General features: G+C 41.4%; 1 protein-coding gene across 1 annotated transcript in view; it reads right to left on the bottom strand.

Annotated features, from left to right (window-relative positions):
• GABBR2 (gamma-aminobutyric acid type B receptor subunit 2) overlaps positions 1 to 16,857 on the bottom strand; it is a 2,527,100-nt gene that overhangs the window by 1,987,507 nt on the left and 522,736 nt on the right. The gene's annotated exons all lie outside the window — the stretch shown is intronic.

Raw genomic sequence — 16,857 nt, forward strand, 5'->3', positions numbered from 1 at the left:
CAAATAACACATGGACCAGATATATATGAGCTGAGTGTGCTTAAATAATGCATGCTGATTTCATGTATGTCCACTCTAAATACCCTAACTATGCTCTTTTGCTAGCAGACAACTTAACCTGTTATGTTGCAGCGCTCTGCCAAGTTGGGCCAACTTTACAAAAGTGAAAATCTGGCAATGCAACAAGGGCTGAGCTAACATGCAAACTTAGGTTGTAGGGCTTCAAGCATGCAAGAGGAAGGGTGGCAAGAGAGAGACTGGGGATTAGTAACATTTCACATAAAGCACCATAACTTGCTACACTGCACTGCGAGAGAAGGAAAGAGCATGAATGCACCATATCTACGAAGATATGGCACACTTCTGCTCTCACTGCGCTGGTTATTGAGCAGGAAGAGATACCTTTATCCACAAAAACAATCTTTAGAGGCACTTTCTCTTTCTATGAACGGTGCTCAATGCAGTACACATGGAAAGAGGAAATAAAGAGGAGAAGCTGGGATATTTCTCCTCAGTATGCCTCTCTCGGGTAGGGATAACATTTTGGTGCCAACACAGGTGTTTATAGTAAATTTAACACCTACTGGCAGCAGTATAGCGCATTGAAGCACTGCTTTGCCTTACTTCTTTGTACGAAGCCAAGCAAGGTGATCGAAACCGGCCCTTGTGTGTCTTTGTAGGTCTCAATTCGTTTTTTGTGTTGTTGCTGTGCCAAAAATGTGGCGCAACTATGATGCAAAATGTTAGTAAATTTGGGCATACTTATGAAGGATGGGTCATCATTTTACTGTTTGTGTGGTCTCGCAAATGCACAAACAGATTGGATAAGTCTTACCCTAATATTTTACTCTTGCCATATAATGTTTTCAAATATATATTTTGTGTTGCACTGTGTGTATGTTTATGGCTCATTGAGCCAAAATAAAGTTGATTGACTCTCGTCTTATTACATCATTATTGTTACCGAGCATTCAAATATCAACACAACTGTTGGCGCTTCAGCATAACTTGCTATTATTCCCAACGCCACGGTACCAATGATGTCAATACTAGCTGGAAGCAGAGTTGAGTTTGTCATGCCAGGGTTTGAACCTATGACCTTCAGTATTCCCAGAAATCCTTTTAGCAAGAGGGCTAACAAGCTGAACTTTGATACTTATCTTGCATTCGTGCCTTCTGCTGCACACTTACTGCGTGCATCGACCCACTGAGCTATTTTAGGGATATTTAGGCAAATGATCCACTGGATACAGACAAATCTCTAGCATAAACATATTAAGCAAATTATGCTAATGTGCTAAAAAACGTGTCCCGCAAGTTGCACACATTGCTGCGGTAGTAAACTTCACATATTTAGATATCTTGTGATAAAGAGGGGGGACAGGAGAAGAGGTGGAATGACCTTGAGATTTATGTGTAAGGGAAGTAGATGTGGGACAGAATTAGGGTGACCAACTGGCATGGGTGCAAATTCAGGACTAAAAATTCAGGACAAAGGGTCAAAATGCAGGACAAAAATTCAGGACAGGAGGTCAAAGTTCAAGACAAAAGGTAAGTTTTACAGACACATCAGAGGAGGTTGCGCAATAGTATATAAGTAAATAGACAACCACTTAAGTACAAGTGAAAATAAGTTTATATTAGGTTGAGACAATTGTGCACTTCATGGTTTTTCAGTATGCGCGCAGCTTCAAGCAAATGTGCAGGTCTTTTTGTGGTAACAAAACCACCCCCACCGTTCCAGCTCCTAGAAAAAACGCCTGATGCCCGGTCCGGCCAGTCTGGCCTTGCTGCCATCCTCCAATGACGCCCCTCATCTTCACATAGAGCCTCTCTCATGTGTATTTAATTTCTTATATAGTGCTACTCATCCCAAGTATGTGGGGCAGAGTATTGGAGTGCGTTACAACACACACATATTATATAGAGACAATCACTCATATAAATGTTAAAGTCAATGTATAGGAAATGTTGCTTAAGATAATGAGGCTTACAATGTGTAATCATACTTTCATCCATCATTCAATCTTTCACCATTCATTCTGTCCTTCCATCTGTGTGCCCATCCATGTCCATATTCAACCATTTACAAACCTATCCATCTCGTATCCTATCATCCATCCTTTCACTCATCCATCCTTTCTCTCATTCATCCACCCTTTCACTCCTTCACTCATATATCTATCCTTTTGCCCATCTACAAACCCTTACATCCACCCTTTCACTCATCCGTCAATCAATTCACCCTTTCGCTTATCAATTCATCAATCCACCCTTTCACTTATCAATTCATCAATCAATCCATCATTTCACTCATCAATTCACCCATTATCTCACCTATCATCCACCCTTTCACTCATCCATCCATCCATCCATCCTTTCACTCAGCCATCCATCCACCCATCCCTTCACTTACTTACTCATTCACCTTTTCACATCACATCAATTATGAGCTGAGCCTTTGTCTGCAGAGTTGCAGACAGAAGAGTACCATCAAGAACTCCACCCTCGCTGTAGTTCCTAAAGCAAGGGGTGGGGTGGGGCAGGGTTCACTATGCCCCTGCACATAGGCAATCTGAAAAAGTGGAAGGCATGAGTCATGCATGATGCACAGTGCCTGGACGTGGGGCGACTGTGACATGGTGTTGTTTCCAGAGCTTTAAGTGGGATGAAAAAACGAGAGGCGTCTCTCCAAAAGGGTGTTCGATGTAATTAAGGGCGTGGCTTAAAACACATAAGGTAAAAATCTGTGCTTTGTATAATGTGCCGCCTGACTGGTATTTTTTGTTGCTTCTGTTATTGCATCCAGATATATAATACAAGTAACATTACACCTAGAACAAGTAACGTTACACCTACAGCAAGCCAGAACTATTGGCTTTGTCAATGGTTGTTAGTTGCATAAAATAAAAAAGCAGCAACCATGGCTTCCTTGAATATACTTTTGAAAATGCGTCAGTTCTAAACCGATGAGACTCTGAGAGAACTATAATCCTTCTTTTACTGCCTTCCTTTGATTAACTGGATTCTCACCTAGCAGCAGCGTGGGCGGTTTTGCACTTCCATGGGACAGAATGCCCTGCCCTGGATGGAGACTGGAAGAGGCCACCACATGCTGTGCCAGCCCAGACTGACCCACTGTCATTCTGTATGGGGCAATCAGCCCCACACAGAATGACAATGGGTGGGTGGGGCTACTCTTGTGCTCAGAGGAGTGCGAAGCGGCCCCATCCGGGAGCTGAGGCCTTTCACAGGGGAACAGCTCTGTTCCCTGAAAGGCCCAAAATTACGGACAAAAGGTGTCCGTAAAAGGGATCCCCACGGACAACGGATGTAAGGTCCAATTTACGGACGGTCCGTGAAATTTACGGACGGTTGGTCACCCTAGGCAGAATCAGTCATATGTCCGCCATGTCCATGAAAGGACTACGGTCCGCCATGTTCGAAGCCCTTCCGAGCCAAGTATCTGAAATGCTTGCGTGGCAAGAGCAGATGATTTCTTCTATTAGGCATGCAGAATCATTTCTATGTCAGTCATGCTTGTCATGTGACAGACTCTAACTAGACAAACCAGCCTTTCAAAAACAATGGTCTATTGGGAGGATTTCCTGACCAGCCTGTGTATCTCAAAGGTTTTTATGGTTGAAACAGATTCAGTTACACGTGCAGAGCTAGTCATATGCAATGACCTGCAAGCGCTTGGATACCCTATCAGGTGATTAGCAGCGCTATATAAATCCTGACTGGTTGATATTTAAGGGATGCAGTTGGTCATGTGTTAGTCACCTCGGCAACGCAACGTTTACTCTCTTTTTCAGCTGTACCATCATTGAAGGGACAATGACTCTGGACGCAGTGAGGGCTGGGTCATGTTAGTGACAAGACACACATGAAAAGTCAGGATCAATTTAGGCTGCTAGTTTAGGTAATAGGCGGAGGACTGTGCCTTTTTAATGAGTGTCTCATAGGTGGAATAATTAGGCTGCTGAATGGTGTACACGGAGCTGAATTTGAAGTCTCATTTTGGCTTTCCGATCTTACTCCAATCTCCCATGGAGGTCTAACTCAAAACCACTGCAATCTCATGATAGAAATATAGGAGGCTCTTTAAACCACTGAGCAGGAAACTAACCCCAGCATGTCACATAGTACAGATGATGTAAGTACAGATGATGTATGTACAGATGATGTATTTTCTTTGTAACAAAACAATGATGTATTTTCTTTGTAACAAAACAATCTGGCTCATAGAAATGAACAGCTGGGTTGATGAAAAACTCAGAAAAATATCCAGTTAAACCTCAACATGGGAATTTTTACAGAAACCAAATATTCATTAGGGTTAAGATCTGGGTGCCATGTCTTCCAAACACACCAGAAATAGTGTGGTAAAACACAACTCCGTTATTTTCGAGTAATTGTTTTGAGTTTTCACCAATCTCTTCTGTGTTCCAGTTCACATTTTAAGTGGGTAGTACTTGGTCCTTGCTTTTGCACGATAGGACAAATGGTCTAATTTTGAACGAATAAAACAGCCGTTCTCAATCGTGGTATTATCAGAGTAAAACCATTTGCATCCAAAAGAATAGATATTTTAGATGAAATAAATTTCCTCCTTGTGGTTAGTGTTGTGAATGAATGACGCCTGGTCCATGTACATTTTGTAGGTGGATTTATTAACCCCATCGCTGCGGGGGAAATTCCCCCATGGTGCGGGGCGGGCCGCGGCGTCGCAGTGCTCGTGACGAGCCCAGCTCGTTATGATGAGCCCAGCTCGTCATGAGCACAGCTCCACTGTGACTCATGGAAGAGGTTAAGATAGATGTTAACATCAAGAGCCCCACCAGGAACAGCCATCCTGCTGCTCAGCCCATCATCCAAATGACTCTCTCACTCACCAACATTCCACAGCATCCTCACAAACCAATATTCCACAACCACAGTCACCGTGGCTGAGCAGCACGTATAACACATCTCCTTACTTTACACAGAATAACATTGGAACTCCTGCATGAATGCGTACCATGTGGCAATGAGAACTAATGCGAATGCATGAAAACTAATAGGTGGAAAACATTTCACGCACAACATGTTTGTAACACACTAATTGCAAACATGCATACAAAGAACAAATAGAAAACACTTAATGCAATTTGCACAACATGTCATAACATAATACTTGTAAACAAAACCACAGTAAATAATAATAAGAATACACTCACCCTCATCTTCTCCCTTTCTCACCAGACAACAACAAAAACTCTACCACACCACAAAACCTCAATCCAACCCCTGATACTACAAAACATGCCAGCTGGTCAGGTTAACATAAAAAGCAGCACATAGAGTACCACCCACAGGGCGCAGTAGAGAACCGCCCAAACAACTGAAAAAATAAATGGAACGAATGAAACACCTTGGCATACCATTGCCCCTCACCCTAACCCCTAGTAAGGATGGAAGAAAACTCCAACAACACGTCATGTGTGGCTTAGACTCTGCCCCTCACCCTTACCCCGTAGGAAGGGTGGAACACCACTCCACACCAACTATTTGGCATCTACACTGCCCTTCACCCAAACCTGTAGTAAGGAAGGAAAACACTGCAATCACATGTAATATGGCTTCGCTCTGCCCCTCACCCTTACCCCATAGGCAGGGTGGGAAAAACTCCACACTCCAAACACTAGTCATTATGCTTCTACCATGCCCTTCACCCTAACCCTTAGTAAGGGTGGAACAACACTTCACATAAGTCATTTGGCATCAATTCTGCCCTGCACCCTAACCCGTATTAAAGGTGGAACAACACTTCACATAAGTCTTGTGGCTTCAACCCTACCTTTCACTCTAACCTGTAGTATGGGTGGAATAAAAACAATTTCACTCACACGTTAAATCCTAAAACTCTAAAGAGTTGGTTTAATCATGTCCCTCTCTCTTACCCCTTAGGGAGAGTGGAAGAACACACTTGGAACACATTCAATTTGCATAAACTCTGCCCTTCACCCTCAAGATCACCTCTGGAACTACAACCTCTGATGCACTCAACTACATCTACACAAAGTGAGTGCTCTCAAACACCATTATGATCTACCTGTACAATACTCCACTCAATGTACGCATAGTCGCTCCTCACGAAAGCAAATACAAGTCCACTGCAACCACACAAACTCTTACACTAGCGCTCCACCACCTACATGTCAGCATGAACACATACTATGGACCCAAAAGTCACTCTCACAAACCACAAACACATAGGTATTAAGCAAAGCACTCCAACGATAAGGTTCACATTTTTCCTTCACTCATAACCCATTCAATTTAGGAAGTTGCATTAACATTGGGTTTCCCAGACACCAAAGTTATGAGTTAGGGATGCAACCCGACAGATAAGGCATTGGTACCACTTGGTAGGGATCGTAACCCTTCCATCGGGACATTACATTACGACCCTCAACAATAGCGAAGGCAGACATAGCTCCCAAGCCAGGGGCACATGTCCACAGGTGTTTCGCGGGAAGCATATTATCAATACAGACTGAATCAATAGGCATGTAACTTCAGGAATGTAATACAGATATGTAACAACTATGTATAAATTCCAATGCCAATACATAACTGTTAGCTGAAACACTGCAAGTATATATATATGCATGTAATTTGAAAAAGAAATTCCATTTTAATGTACTGCAAATGTCAAAACTCAATAAACAAATTCAAACAAAAAAAATTGGGTTTCCCATGGTGCATCAGACAACAACCCTGCAGAAGTGTGGATAGTCCTCCCAACGAGTGCAGCAGAGATTCTCCCCCAAAAAACACGATGTTGCTCCGCCCACACTTCACCAAATCAAGATGATGCTACACATAACATTAAGGAGTCAAAGGAAACGTGGACCCCACAACATGGCACATAACTGTTCCTCACCAGAAAACAAAAAAAAATGAACAAATACAGTGGTCAGCGTAAAGAACATAAAGAGTTTATCGCCAAGTTCTGCTCTCCTGGGGATTGTTGGTACAGACCTCCTCTCACACCCAAAAACGATACCGACAGACCCACATGCAGTAAGAGCATAGCCAAAGTTCAATCTTCTCCATGAATGGATTGCTGAATCAGTACAATGTTGAAGCCTTTTCCTCTTCGTTCGTTGTTGCCCCAAAACATGGAGCAAATGCTACGTCTGAAAATACATTCTTGGAGAAAACGCTGCTGCCGAAAAGAGACGCTCAGGAACAGCAAGCAGCCGACAATATGGCTGCCCTTCCAAATGCGGGTTGTAGTAACAGCCACAGTGTTCTCCGGCTGCCTTTTCAAATGCAGCATATAAGTCCTCTGACTGCACAGGATCGAGTAAACTCATGACAACGTCTCACCATCGGAGAACATGCGATAAAGCTGTTCTGCACACCGTAATCACGTAGGAGGGATGACTCTGATTTGACACAGCAAGGTCCAGAACAGCACTTTATAACTTTTGTCACCTCAACATAGAATGACATCGCCAATGAAATTGTATTGAGTTCCAGCATGCTGGCTGTCCGATAGAATAGGACACTGGTGGGGCTAAAGGGCATACCGTCTCTCTCTCTCTGAACTTCAAGGTTCTTGAAGGTCTTTTAAATTCCTTCTTCCAGTAGTATCCTCAGGTTTGTTTTTTTCATATAGGATCTGTTTTGGTAGATTCTTCTTTCTCTCAAGTAACACACCAGGTTCCTCTTTGTTCATCTTTAAATTGTCGTCAAAATGTTGTAAATGGCATACCATCTCTCTCTGAATTTCAAGGTTCTTAAAGGTCTTTTTGATGAATTAAGATAGATGTTATTATCAAGAGCCCCACAAGGAGCAGCCATCCTGCTGCTCAGCCCATCCTTCAACTGACTCTCTCACTCACCAACATTCCACAGCATCCTCACACACCAACATTCCACAACCACAGTCACACTGGATGAGCAGCAGGTATAACAGTTAGAATGTGATATAAATGAAAATGTGCCTTTTCCTTAAAGTCCCTCTTCAGATCTGCCAACAACAAGAATAGATCCGCTTCTTGTGGAAAGATGTTGCATATCGCGGCCATCTGAATCTGTCAGTGCAGGAGTGCTGGCGGCCCTAGGGGGAGGACTCCTGCAGATCTGTACCTCCAGAATATTTCTGTTCCTACGGTGATTATCGGAAGCCATGAGACCATAAGCAACCGTTTTATATGATATTTTGCTTCTTTCTTCAAATTTTAATAATTCTTAAAGTGCTTATTTCCGCAAACTAATACATTTCATTTTTTTTTTAAACAAACTTTATTGCAGTTTTATTTCGACATGCCAGTAAGCACAACAATGACTAATGCGAGATAGGCCGTGCCTGAATACGTCACATTCGCTAGGGTTCCTGTCAAGGCCTCCCGAACAACTACTGCTGCATCGATGACCCTCTACCCTCCACAACATAAGACAGGGTCGTTCCTTAAGCCCCCAATGCTGAGATCTCATCCACAAACTAATACATTTCATGGCCGTTAACAGGCCTGTAAAATAATAAAGTGTCTTAAGGAAGTGGAAACACGCCCAACAGGTTTTTTGGTCATTAAAAGTTAATTGCATGATTTGTGAAGGCTCTATGGATTCCCCAAGCTGCCTTTTTCTCTTAGGTGTGTACTGTAGCAAGGGTGTTTTCAAATCAAAGGATTGGTGCAGAAGTGAAATTTAGCACTTGCAATAACAAATAAGGTAGGCTTGGAAGCAGCATGCGTTCAGACTTATGGACTGCACCAGATTCACTATAGTAGCCTATACGAAGGAAAGCATATGGAGCCCAGGGCTTAGACTGTTTAAAAATGATTTAAAGCGATATTTTAAAACACATTAACAGATTTGTCCATTTAAAGTGGCTTAAAAATAATCTGAGCGGAGTCTAGGCCCACCATAGTAGACGCAACGTGAACACATGAGCAACGACGTCCCCGATTCACCCCCAGCCCCCACCCCTGCTGCGTATTCTAACACGGTTTGTCGCGACGCACATCCCCTAGCACACACTTCGATGATAGTGGTTTCCCTTCCTTAGTTCTTTCTCAGGTATATTATTGATTTAAAAGGAAAAAAATAACAAAAAAACGAGATCTAAGTCACCTTGTGTTGTCACCGCTGCCCCCCCTGACGCGACCGGCCCCACATGTATTCTCTTTCCCCCCACATACCACCTAGCACTGGTACTGTTTGTTTAAAAAAAAATAATTATCTGTGACAATCTCGCAAGCAAATGAATTTGTCAAAACATTATGAACTGCACAAAGGATTGAGGAAATATCATGTGAATTTCTAAAATGTGAGGAATGAAAAGAAAATGGACATGAGGTTTTTTCCAAATTGAGAATTGTGTAGCTGCAAATCATTCAGATGAATGGCAAGTGGTGCAAAACTGATTACAAGCACAGAGAGTGGAAAAGCAATTTGTCAGAAGTGGGGGGTGCAGTTCATTAGCCTTTCTTTAGCTTGGCAATTTTACATTCCATTAATACCTAGATACCCATCTTCAATTCTGACCCCCATTCTTAACTCTCCTGAGAGTACATTTGCTCAGCGGCTTGTGTAACTCCATTGCTTGAGATGGAGGCCTCCTTAAAATAGGCCAGAATGTGTTATGTCAAAAGCAGGCTCTTGTGTATGGGACTGTAGGTTTCACGCCGCAAGTTTCTGGCTCAGAACTTTGCTTGTCAAAAAGTCATGCTTATCATCCAATAAAGTTCAGTGAAAAACATTATTTACATTGAAAAGAGTCTGTGCGTTTACAATGAAAATCTAGCTTTAATCACGTGGTGCACCAATTTTATTATTTTGTTTATTCATTGGCAGTTCTATACAATGCGAACACAGCCAATCAGGTGTAAGAGCGCTTTGAAGAGAAATATACCCAAGCCAAGCATTAGTCATAGGGAGGATAAAATAAAGGTAAAAAAGACAAAAAGCACAGTTAGGCAACGAGAAATAGACTTCACCATAATTTAAGGGGCACTATTTACACAGTTTCCAGACTGGCCACAAACATCATACAGGGCAAGGTTGCATAATAAAACTTTGATAAAGTTAGAAAATATTTAACGGCACAATGCTCGTTATGATAACTGATCATTATATTTAGCTGGGCAAATGAATAAGGATAAGAAGCAGTTAAGATGTATTTTCAGGACTGGAGACATCACTTGAGCTGAATTGTTTGCAAGGGTGAAAGTGAGTTCCAATCTTAAACTCACACCTCTACAGGAACTATGATGGGATATACTATTTTTAGAAGTGTGGCGTCTCAGGCAGAAGAGACATCCAAATATGAAGAGAGTGGGTACACTAGAACAAGTATTAACAAAGCCAATAGGTCTGATGTTGCCCTCCAGCCTTTTCATATTTCTACTTCTATTATGCCATGCCTTTTGCAAAATTGTATTGTTTGGGAAGCTGCTGGGAGTCTCTCAATCTAAATAAACCATTGGCAAAACATTTTTTTGCTCTAAAAAGCACACATTAACATAGTACTTCCTGGCACTGAAGGGAACTAATTTGTGTGTGGAAGTGCTCCTTGTAAAAGGGCAGCATGCCATAACTCATAGTGATGTCAGACAATGGCTGAAGTGGGGTAACATGTTGCTCCTTGGTGCATCGTCGAGTGCATTGGAGAACAATTTGAATGACACAACCATAGACAACTGGATGGAATGTGGCAGAAAACCCCTTTCAGTAACAAGGTCAGACACATAATTCTAGTAAAATGAAAAGGTTAACACAGACCTAAAAAAAGCCAATTGTTGTGCCATTAGGTGCCAGCCTCTTGCCTTTGAGAAAGAAGGAGAAAGAAAGGGAAGGCGAGAGAGAGAGCGAGAGAGAATAATGAATTTGAAAATGAGAGAAAAAGAAAGAGGGGGAAACAAAGAAAGAAAGACAAAAAGAAAGATGAAAGAAGAGAGAAATAGAAAGAATGCAAGAGTGAAGGAAAGGAAGAATGAAAGAAAGTAGGAAAGCAAGAACGAAAAAGTAAAACAAAAATAAATGCAAGAAAAAGAAAGAAGGAATGAAGAAAAGGAATAAAAGAATAAAAGGAAAGAAAGAAAAGAGGCCAGAAAGAATGAAAGAAAAAAGCAAAGAAAACAGAGGGGAGGAAAGAGGAATGAAAGAAATATAACAAGAAAGATGGAAGTAAGAAACACAAAGACGGAAAAAGGAAAGAAAGACAGGAGAAAGGAAAGATGGCAATAATGAAAAAGCGTTACAATTGCTGCAAATTAAACACAACAATTGCTGGTTTTCTTCCTGGGCAAAGTTTATTAAAAAAACATTGATGAAACTGAGTCCAGAATAAACGTGTTCTGAAGAACTGTCGGCTTTTGAATTGAATGTATAATATTGAAGCTTTTAGTTTAACTTAATAAAGAACAGTTTCAAATGGACACAATCTGTTATGTTGTGAAATACCAGCAGTCAAACAGTAAACAAAGGAATTTACAACAGCATTAGCAGGAGACAGCAACTGATAAAGTGTGGATTGTGGTCTATACTCACATCAGGTATAAAGAGTCCTGTTGTCACATGAGACTCTAAACACAAAGGCAACATCAAATTTGATCAATTTAAAAAAGAAAACATTGGCACAGAAGAGAATTAGCTTGTGTGTGGATGTGCTCCTCGTGAAAGAGCAAAATACAGTCACTTAAAGTGAAGTTATCCAGCGGCTGAAGTGGGCAGAGCCCCTGCCCCATGCTGTATGCTGTAGTGGGCAGAGGCAAAAGGTGAATGGCACACTAACAGACAAATGGACCAAGAAAGCTGACTGAAAGCCCCTTTAAATAAGTATATTGTACATCATTTAATTTACTTTATTAATCAAAAGGTCTTGGCTAATTTCAGACAAAAAAATAAGTCTCTGTGTCAAACAGCTGGGTGAACCCAGATGTATTGCTTTATGAGTTATGCATGGCAGTTTATAAATACTGCAGGGTTTTATTGGGATCAGTCTAATGTGGTGAGAATGGGAATGATATGATCATTTTTTAGCTTTCCTGGTCACCATATCAAGGCCTGCCTTGCAAAGGAATGAGGATTTTTTGATAGCCTATCTTTTAAATGGCATTTGACTGTAACATGGTGTAGGTAGTGTGTACCCCACAAGAGATGGGAACGAACTATGCAAATAGACAAAAATAGCACAATGCAATAGTTTTGTAATCTGATATACAAATCTAGAATGGAATCCCTCACAGGAATCCAAACTTGAATCGAGCTTTTCTAATTATAATATTAATGTTCCACTTGGTGAGTAAGTCTACTGTTAATATGTCCTAAGGATCTGTCGCTGCCAATGATAGAAGGTTTGCAATCAAGGAGCACAACCTTCGTTCGCGGAGATTCAGGGGTTAAGGTGAGACCAGTAAACATTCAATTTTTGCAGGATCGGGTTTCAGATGGTGCTGAGACAGCTACCATTGAAAACTCTTAACCCCTTCCCTGTGGGGGTAGTTCCCCCACGGTGTGGGGGGGGAGCGCGGTGCCGCTGTGCTCGTGACGAGCTCAGCTCATCATGACTCACAGTGGAGCTGTGCTCATGACGAGCTGAGCTCGTCACGGCCCCGCCCACTGATTAAATCTCCCGCACAGGCGGGGAATTTATTGTGCGTGGGCGGGCCGCAGCCGTTATGACGAGCTCAGCTCGTCATGAGCACAGATTCACTGTGACTCATGACGAGTTGAGCTCGTCATGAGCATGGAAGGAGTTAAAGGTCTGTGCTAAAAGAACAATGTCTTCAAGTGAGGAAAGAGTTAGGAAAAGCTGAGCTGAGTGCCATGGGCATGGAGATTATAAGAAATATCTGCACTGCTGGGAAGTGCTCCAAGGGATTCAACATTAATATTAAAAAGAGTTACTGCGAGGGTTGTGCTCTAAAATAAATGTATGAACGTGGTCAGGGCTTGAAAAAGCATTTCCAATTTTTAATATCTGTTGTGATTGATTAAATATTTAGGAGGCAAATCAGGTCAGTGCTGTGCTATCCATAAGCATGTGAGCTTTTTTGGGTTTCCGGTGGAGAGTTATCATTTATGTATTATCCAAAGAATATACATGGTAAAAGTGGTAGCAGTATTAGCTTTAAATATATGTTAAACTGAATAAATGCATATTTTAATGTATACTAAAAAACAAAATGCATCAGTTTACTGAAGAAACTATTTAGCAGAGACCCTTTAACCAGCCATCTTCTCCTGAACCAACCCGGTTTCAATCCGAGAACAAAGAGTAGACACCACTGGGCAAACATGTGGTGAAACATGCAGATAGAGAAAGACCAGCCCTACTGCCTGTGTACACCTGGTCACACAGCTGAGCAACTGTCCTCCAAATTATAACAAGGGTCACACACACACGCACATTTTTATGCTGAGCTGACCGACATTGTGGCCAGTGCTCCATTTTCTATTCAGATGATAGTATGATAGTTCTCTTTTCAGAAACTCTCCTTCAGAAGGCAGCTCAAGACCTGGCTCTTCGAGCACTGCCCCCCCCCCCCCTCGCCAGCGCCTTGAGACCCTCACGGGTGAGTAGCGCGCTTTATAAATGCAAATGATTGATTGATTGATTGAGAAACTCAGAATCCGGTGGAGCAGGATCCAGCAGTCACACCCTCTAATTAATCATTTATAAAAGTTATATTTTTTTTTCCAAAATAAACTTAGTTTAATAGATCACCAGATCATAGGCCTACGGTCTGCTTCATTCATCCTGCATCTTTACCATTTGTGTCTAGCCTTTCCACCCAATAAAATGTGCTGCAAGACGAAAGTACCAGGCTTCATGGTCATGGGCTGCCTTCTCAATTTAGCTGCCTTGAAATCACCAAAATTGTTCAGGGTATTCCCTAAACAATATGACTTCCTTTGAAGCATGACAATATTTCTTGCCATATTAACTTGCCAGAAAAAAGATGCAATAGTAAACAAATGCAACGGGGAAACTATTGTTTAATTATCTTTAAATTCTCGTCAATATTCTTTTAACTCAGATCTGGATAAAAAAAGTCATCCATCGTTTTAGTGGCTTCTTCAATTTCCAGATTGCACTCGATTTACCTCATAAGGAGTTCACAATTCCTTCGAAGGAATCTACGTTTCATGAAATGTGATCAATGATATGATCTCTTAAACTGGTGGTAAATTCACTATAATTCAAGTAATATTTTAAATGTCTTTTATTTTAAAATAATTTGGAGACCCATATTCATTTATTTTAAAGTCTTCAGGAGGTTGTAAGCTAACCATTGCGAGCACACAGTAATAATTACTGCGACGCCTTTGAGAAGCTAAAAAAAATGGATTCTCGAAAGACATGAGATCCATGAATGCTTCTACAAATCTGACCTCAAAAGGCTGCCTTGATAAATCATTCAACAACGTTTCCTCCCTGTATACATTCCTATTACTCCATATCAAAAGGAGACTCCAGTTTCTTGAAGAAGATAGAAGCAATATGTGCTAACAGATACAGAAACATAAATTATAGTTTCAAGAGAATGATCATTTTAATATAGTTAATTTCAAAGAGTAGTAAGATGGGCATATGCTGGTTCCTGATGAGTACTGGCTTGATATTGGGACACGCTTTCCATATATTATGCTTACATAACTTGCCCAGGTTGCAAAAGGCTGTAATAAGTTAACCAAGAAGACCGAAAACCAGCCCAAAAGATTTAATACATCAATCAAAGTTGTCGTGCATCAGCCCCCAAGAATTAAGATCATGTATTGATTCCACTGAGGTTGACCATGTGGCTCCACTTGCTATTAGCAAAAGTAGGAATTCATTGAATATTTCTGTGCCTCTCAGCCAGGGCCTTGATAAACAAATCAAATCAAATTTACAAAATTGGGAACCTCTGCTGAGTACCTTTATTAATGCCAAATTGAAGAATGAAAGTGACATTAAGATACAGACATTCAACATAATTATTATATAAATGAATATTGCACATATTAATTTAAATTGAAAATGTCGCTTTGCAGCGTAAATATAACCCTTGCACAAAAAAGCTGAAACCTTTTTCATTGTCAACAAATGTCATTATCACCAGCTGCTCCCTTACTATAGTTTTTCCACATCTAGCTACTAGAAATAAAGACCTGTTGGTGAACATGGATGATACAGGTTAGAATGACATTTTTTCTCATGACTAGAATCCTTACATTTAATTTGGTGTCATAAAAGGATAGAGTCATGGCAGTTCGAAAAAATCTCCAGGGCCCATATTTATTAAGGAATTAGTGATATTCTCTTATGCATGATAAGGTTAAAGATATTGCACCATGTGGGGCCAAATTAGCTTAGAAGTCTCTGGTGGAATTCTGTAGATCTGTCTGCCTTCCAATTTTTTGAAGTTTCTCAATAATAGCATATGGACCACGGCAGTTATGCGCTTAGAGTAAACATTTTGCGGTACGACGGAGCCCTAGTGTCAGAACTTATTCAGGGGGCCACAGGGCAGACAGAGGCTACTCTACATCAAACTTGGTACCTGGGTTTTTTGCCATTGATGTCCTGGGGTCTGACTTATCATGACTCTGCAAACTGGGCTATGTACAACCATTTCCAAACTTGAGTCGGTATGAGCAATCTCAGGGATCTCAAGAAGGTAGTGTGGGGGCCTGGAACTCAACTGCCAATGAACATGTACAGCGAGGGTAATGTCTACGCCAGTGCTTCTTGTTTATGGAAAAAGAAAGTACTCTAAACTCACAATGAAACTATGTGCTATACAACACAATGTGAGCATTATACAGGGGGTAATCAGTTGCTTCTAACAGTGAAGTACTACATCCCACCAGTTATCCCTGTTCTTCCTGCTGCGGTTGAGTTCATGTCACTACAGTTGTGTCAGTCTCTGTTTCTTTAAGCAAGCTAGGCTCTGTGTTTACTTGATTTTGGTTGTGCTGCAGTTTAAGCTGTACGGTGGGCACAGGACATGATGATATTCCTACAGTGCTAGTCCTTTCTTGATGAGTGCTCCAACAGCAGCCTTCTTCGGGTCATGAGTCTCAGAGCAGACTCACTGGACAAGTCTTCGTGGTCACAGCTGAAGACTGTTGATTGGAAATAGCAGCTGAGGCCTCCCGGCTAGGTTTTCATAATGATGTGTCTGTGGTGGTTGCGGCCTCCATGCCAATCCTGGCTTGCCAATTTGGCAGTAGTGCAAACCTCTGTTTTCTCTTCCAGCAGAAGCAGTTACAATATCTTCTCAAACCTGTGGTGGACTGCCAGGAAAGACAGGAATCTTCACTCTAGTGCCATCATGATATAGTTCACTCAGGATCTGCGCCAAGAGGGTCGGGGACCCATTAGCTTCACAGATCACTCCTGGCTTACTCTTGATGTTCATCAGCTTCTTCTGGGTGTTCCACATGCCAGCAAGACACATACTCTCTTCCTGAAGAGTTGTTCCTCCTACAAGTCTAGATACTCTCTCATCAGGTAGGTGTTTAGACTCTCTAAGGAGATCATCAGCTCTTCAATGTGATTGTCTGTGTTTTCACAGAGTTAATTTTGTACCCTGATCATCCATCAAAGTGGTTAACTATATATGTAATAGCAGGCAAAATGCTATTTGGCTCCTTTTTGATGATAGCAAAGAGTAAAAAGCTTATTAAAATGGTGTGATATACAGGTCAAGATGTATTGCAGGGATGCCCTGCTCTATCTACACAGCAAACAAGTACAAAGAGGGAGGACTCCCCAGGGAGTTGCCCGTCCTGAAAATAATTTCCTCTGACAGGGCTTAATTGACAAAATGATGACATGTGGTTAAGCATATAGTGTCCTTATGATGA

Source organism: Triturus cristatus, chromosome 5_2, assembly GCF_964204655.1.
Source record: "Triturus cristatus chromosome 5_2, aTriCri1.1, whole genome shotgun sequence".
Lineage (NCBI taxonomy): Eukaryota > Metazoa > Chordata > Amphibia > Caudata > Salamandridae > Triturus > Triturus cristatus.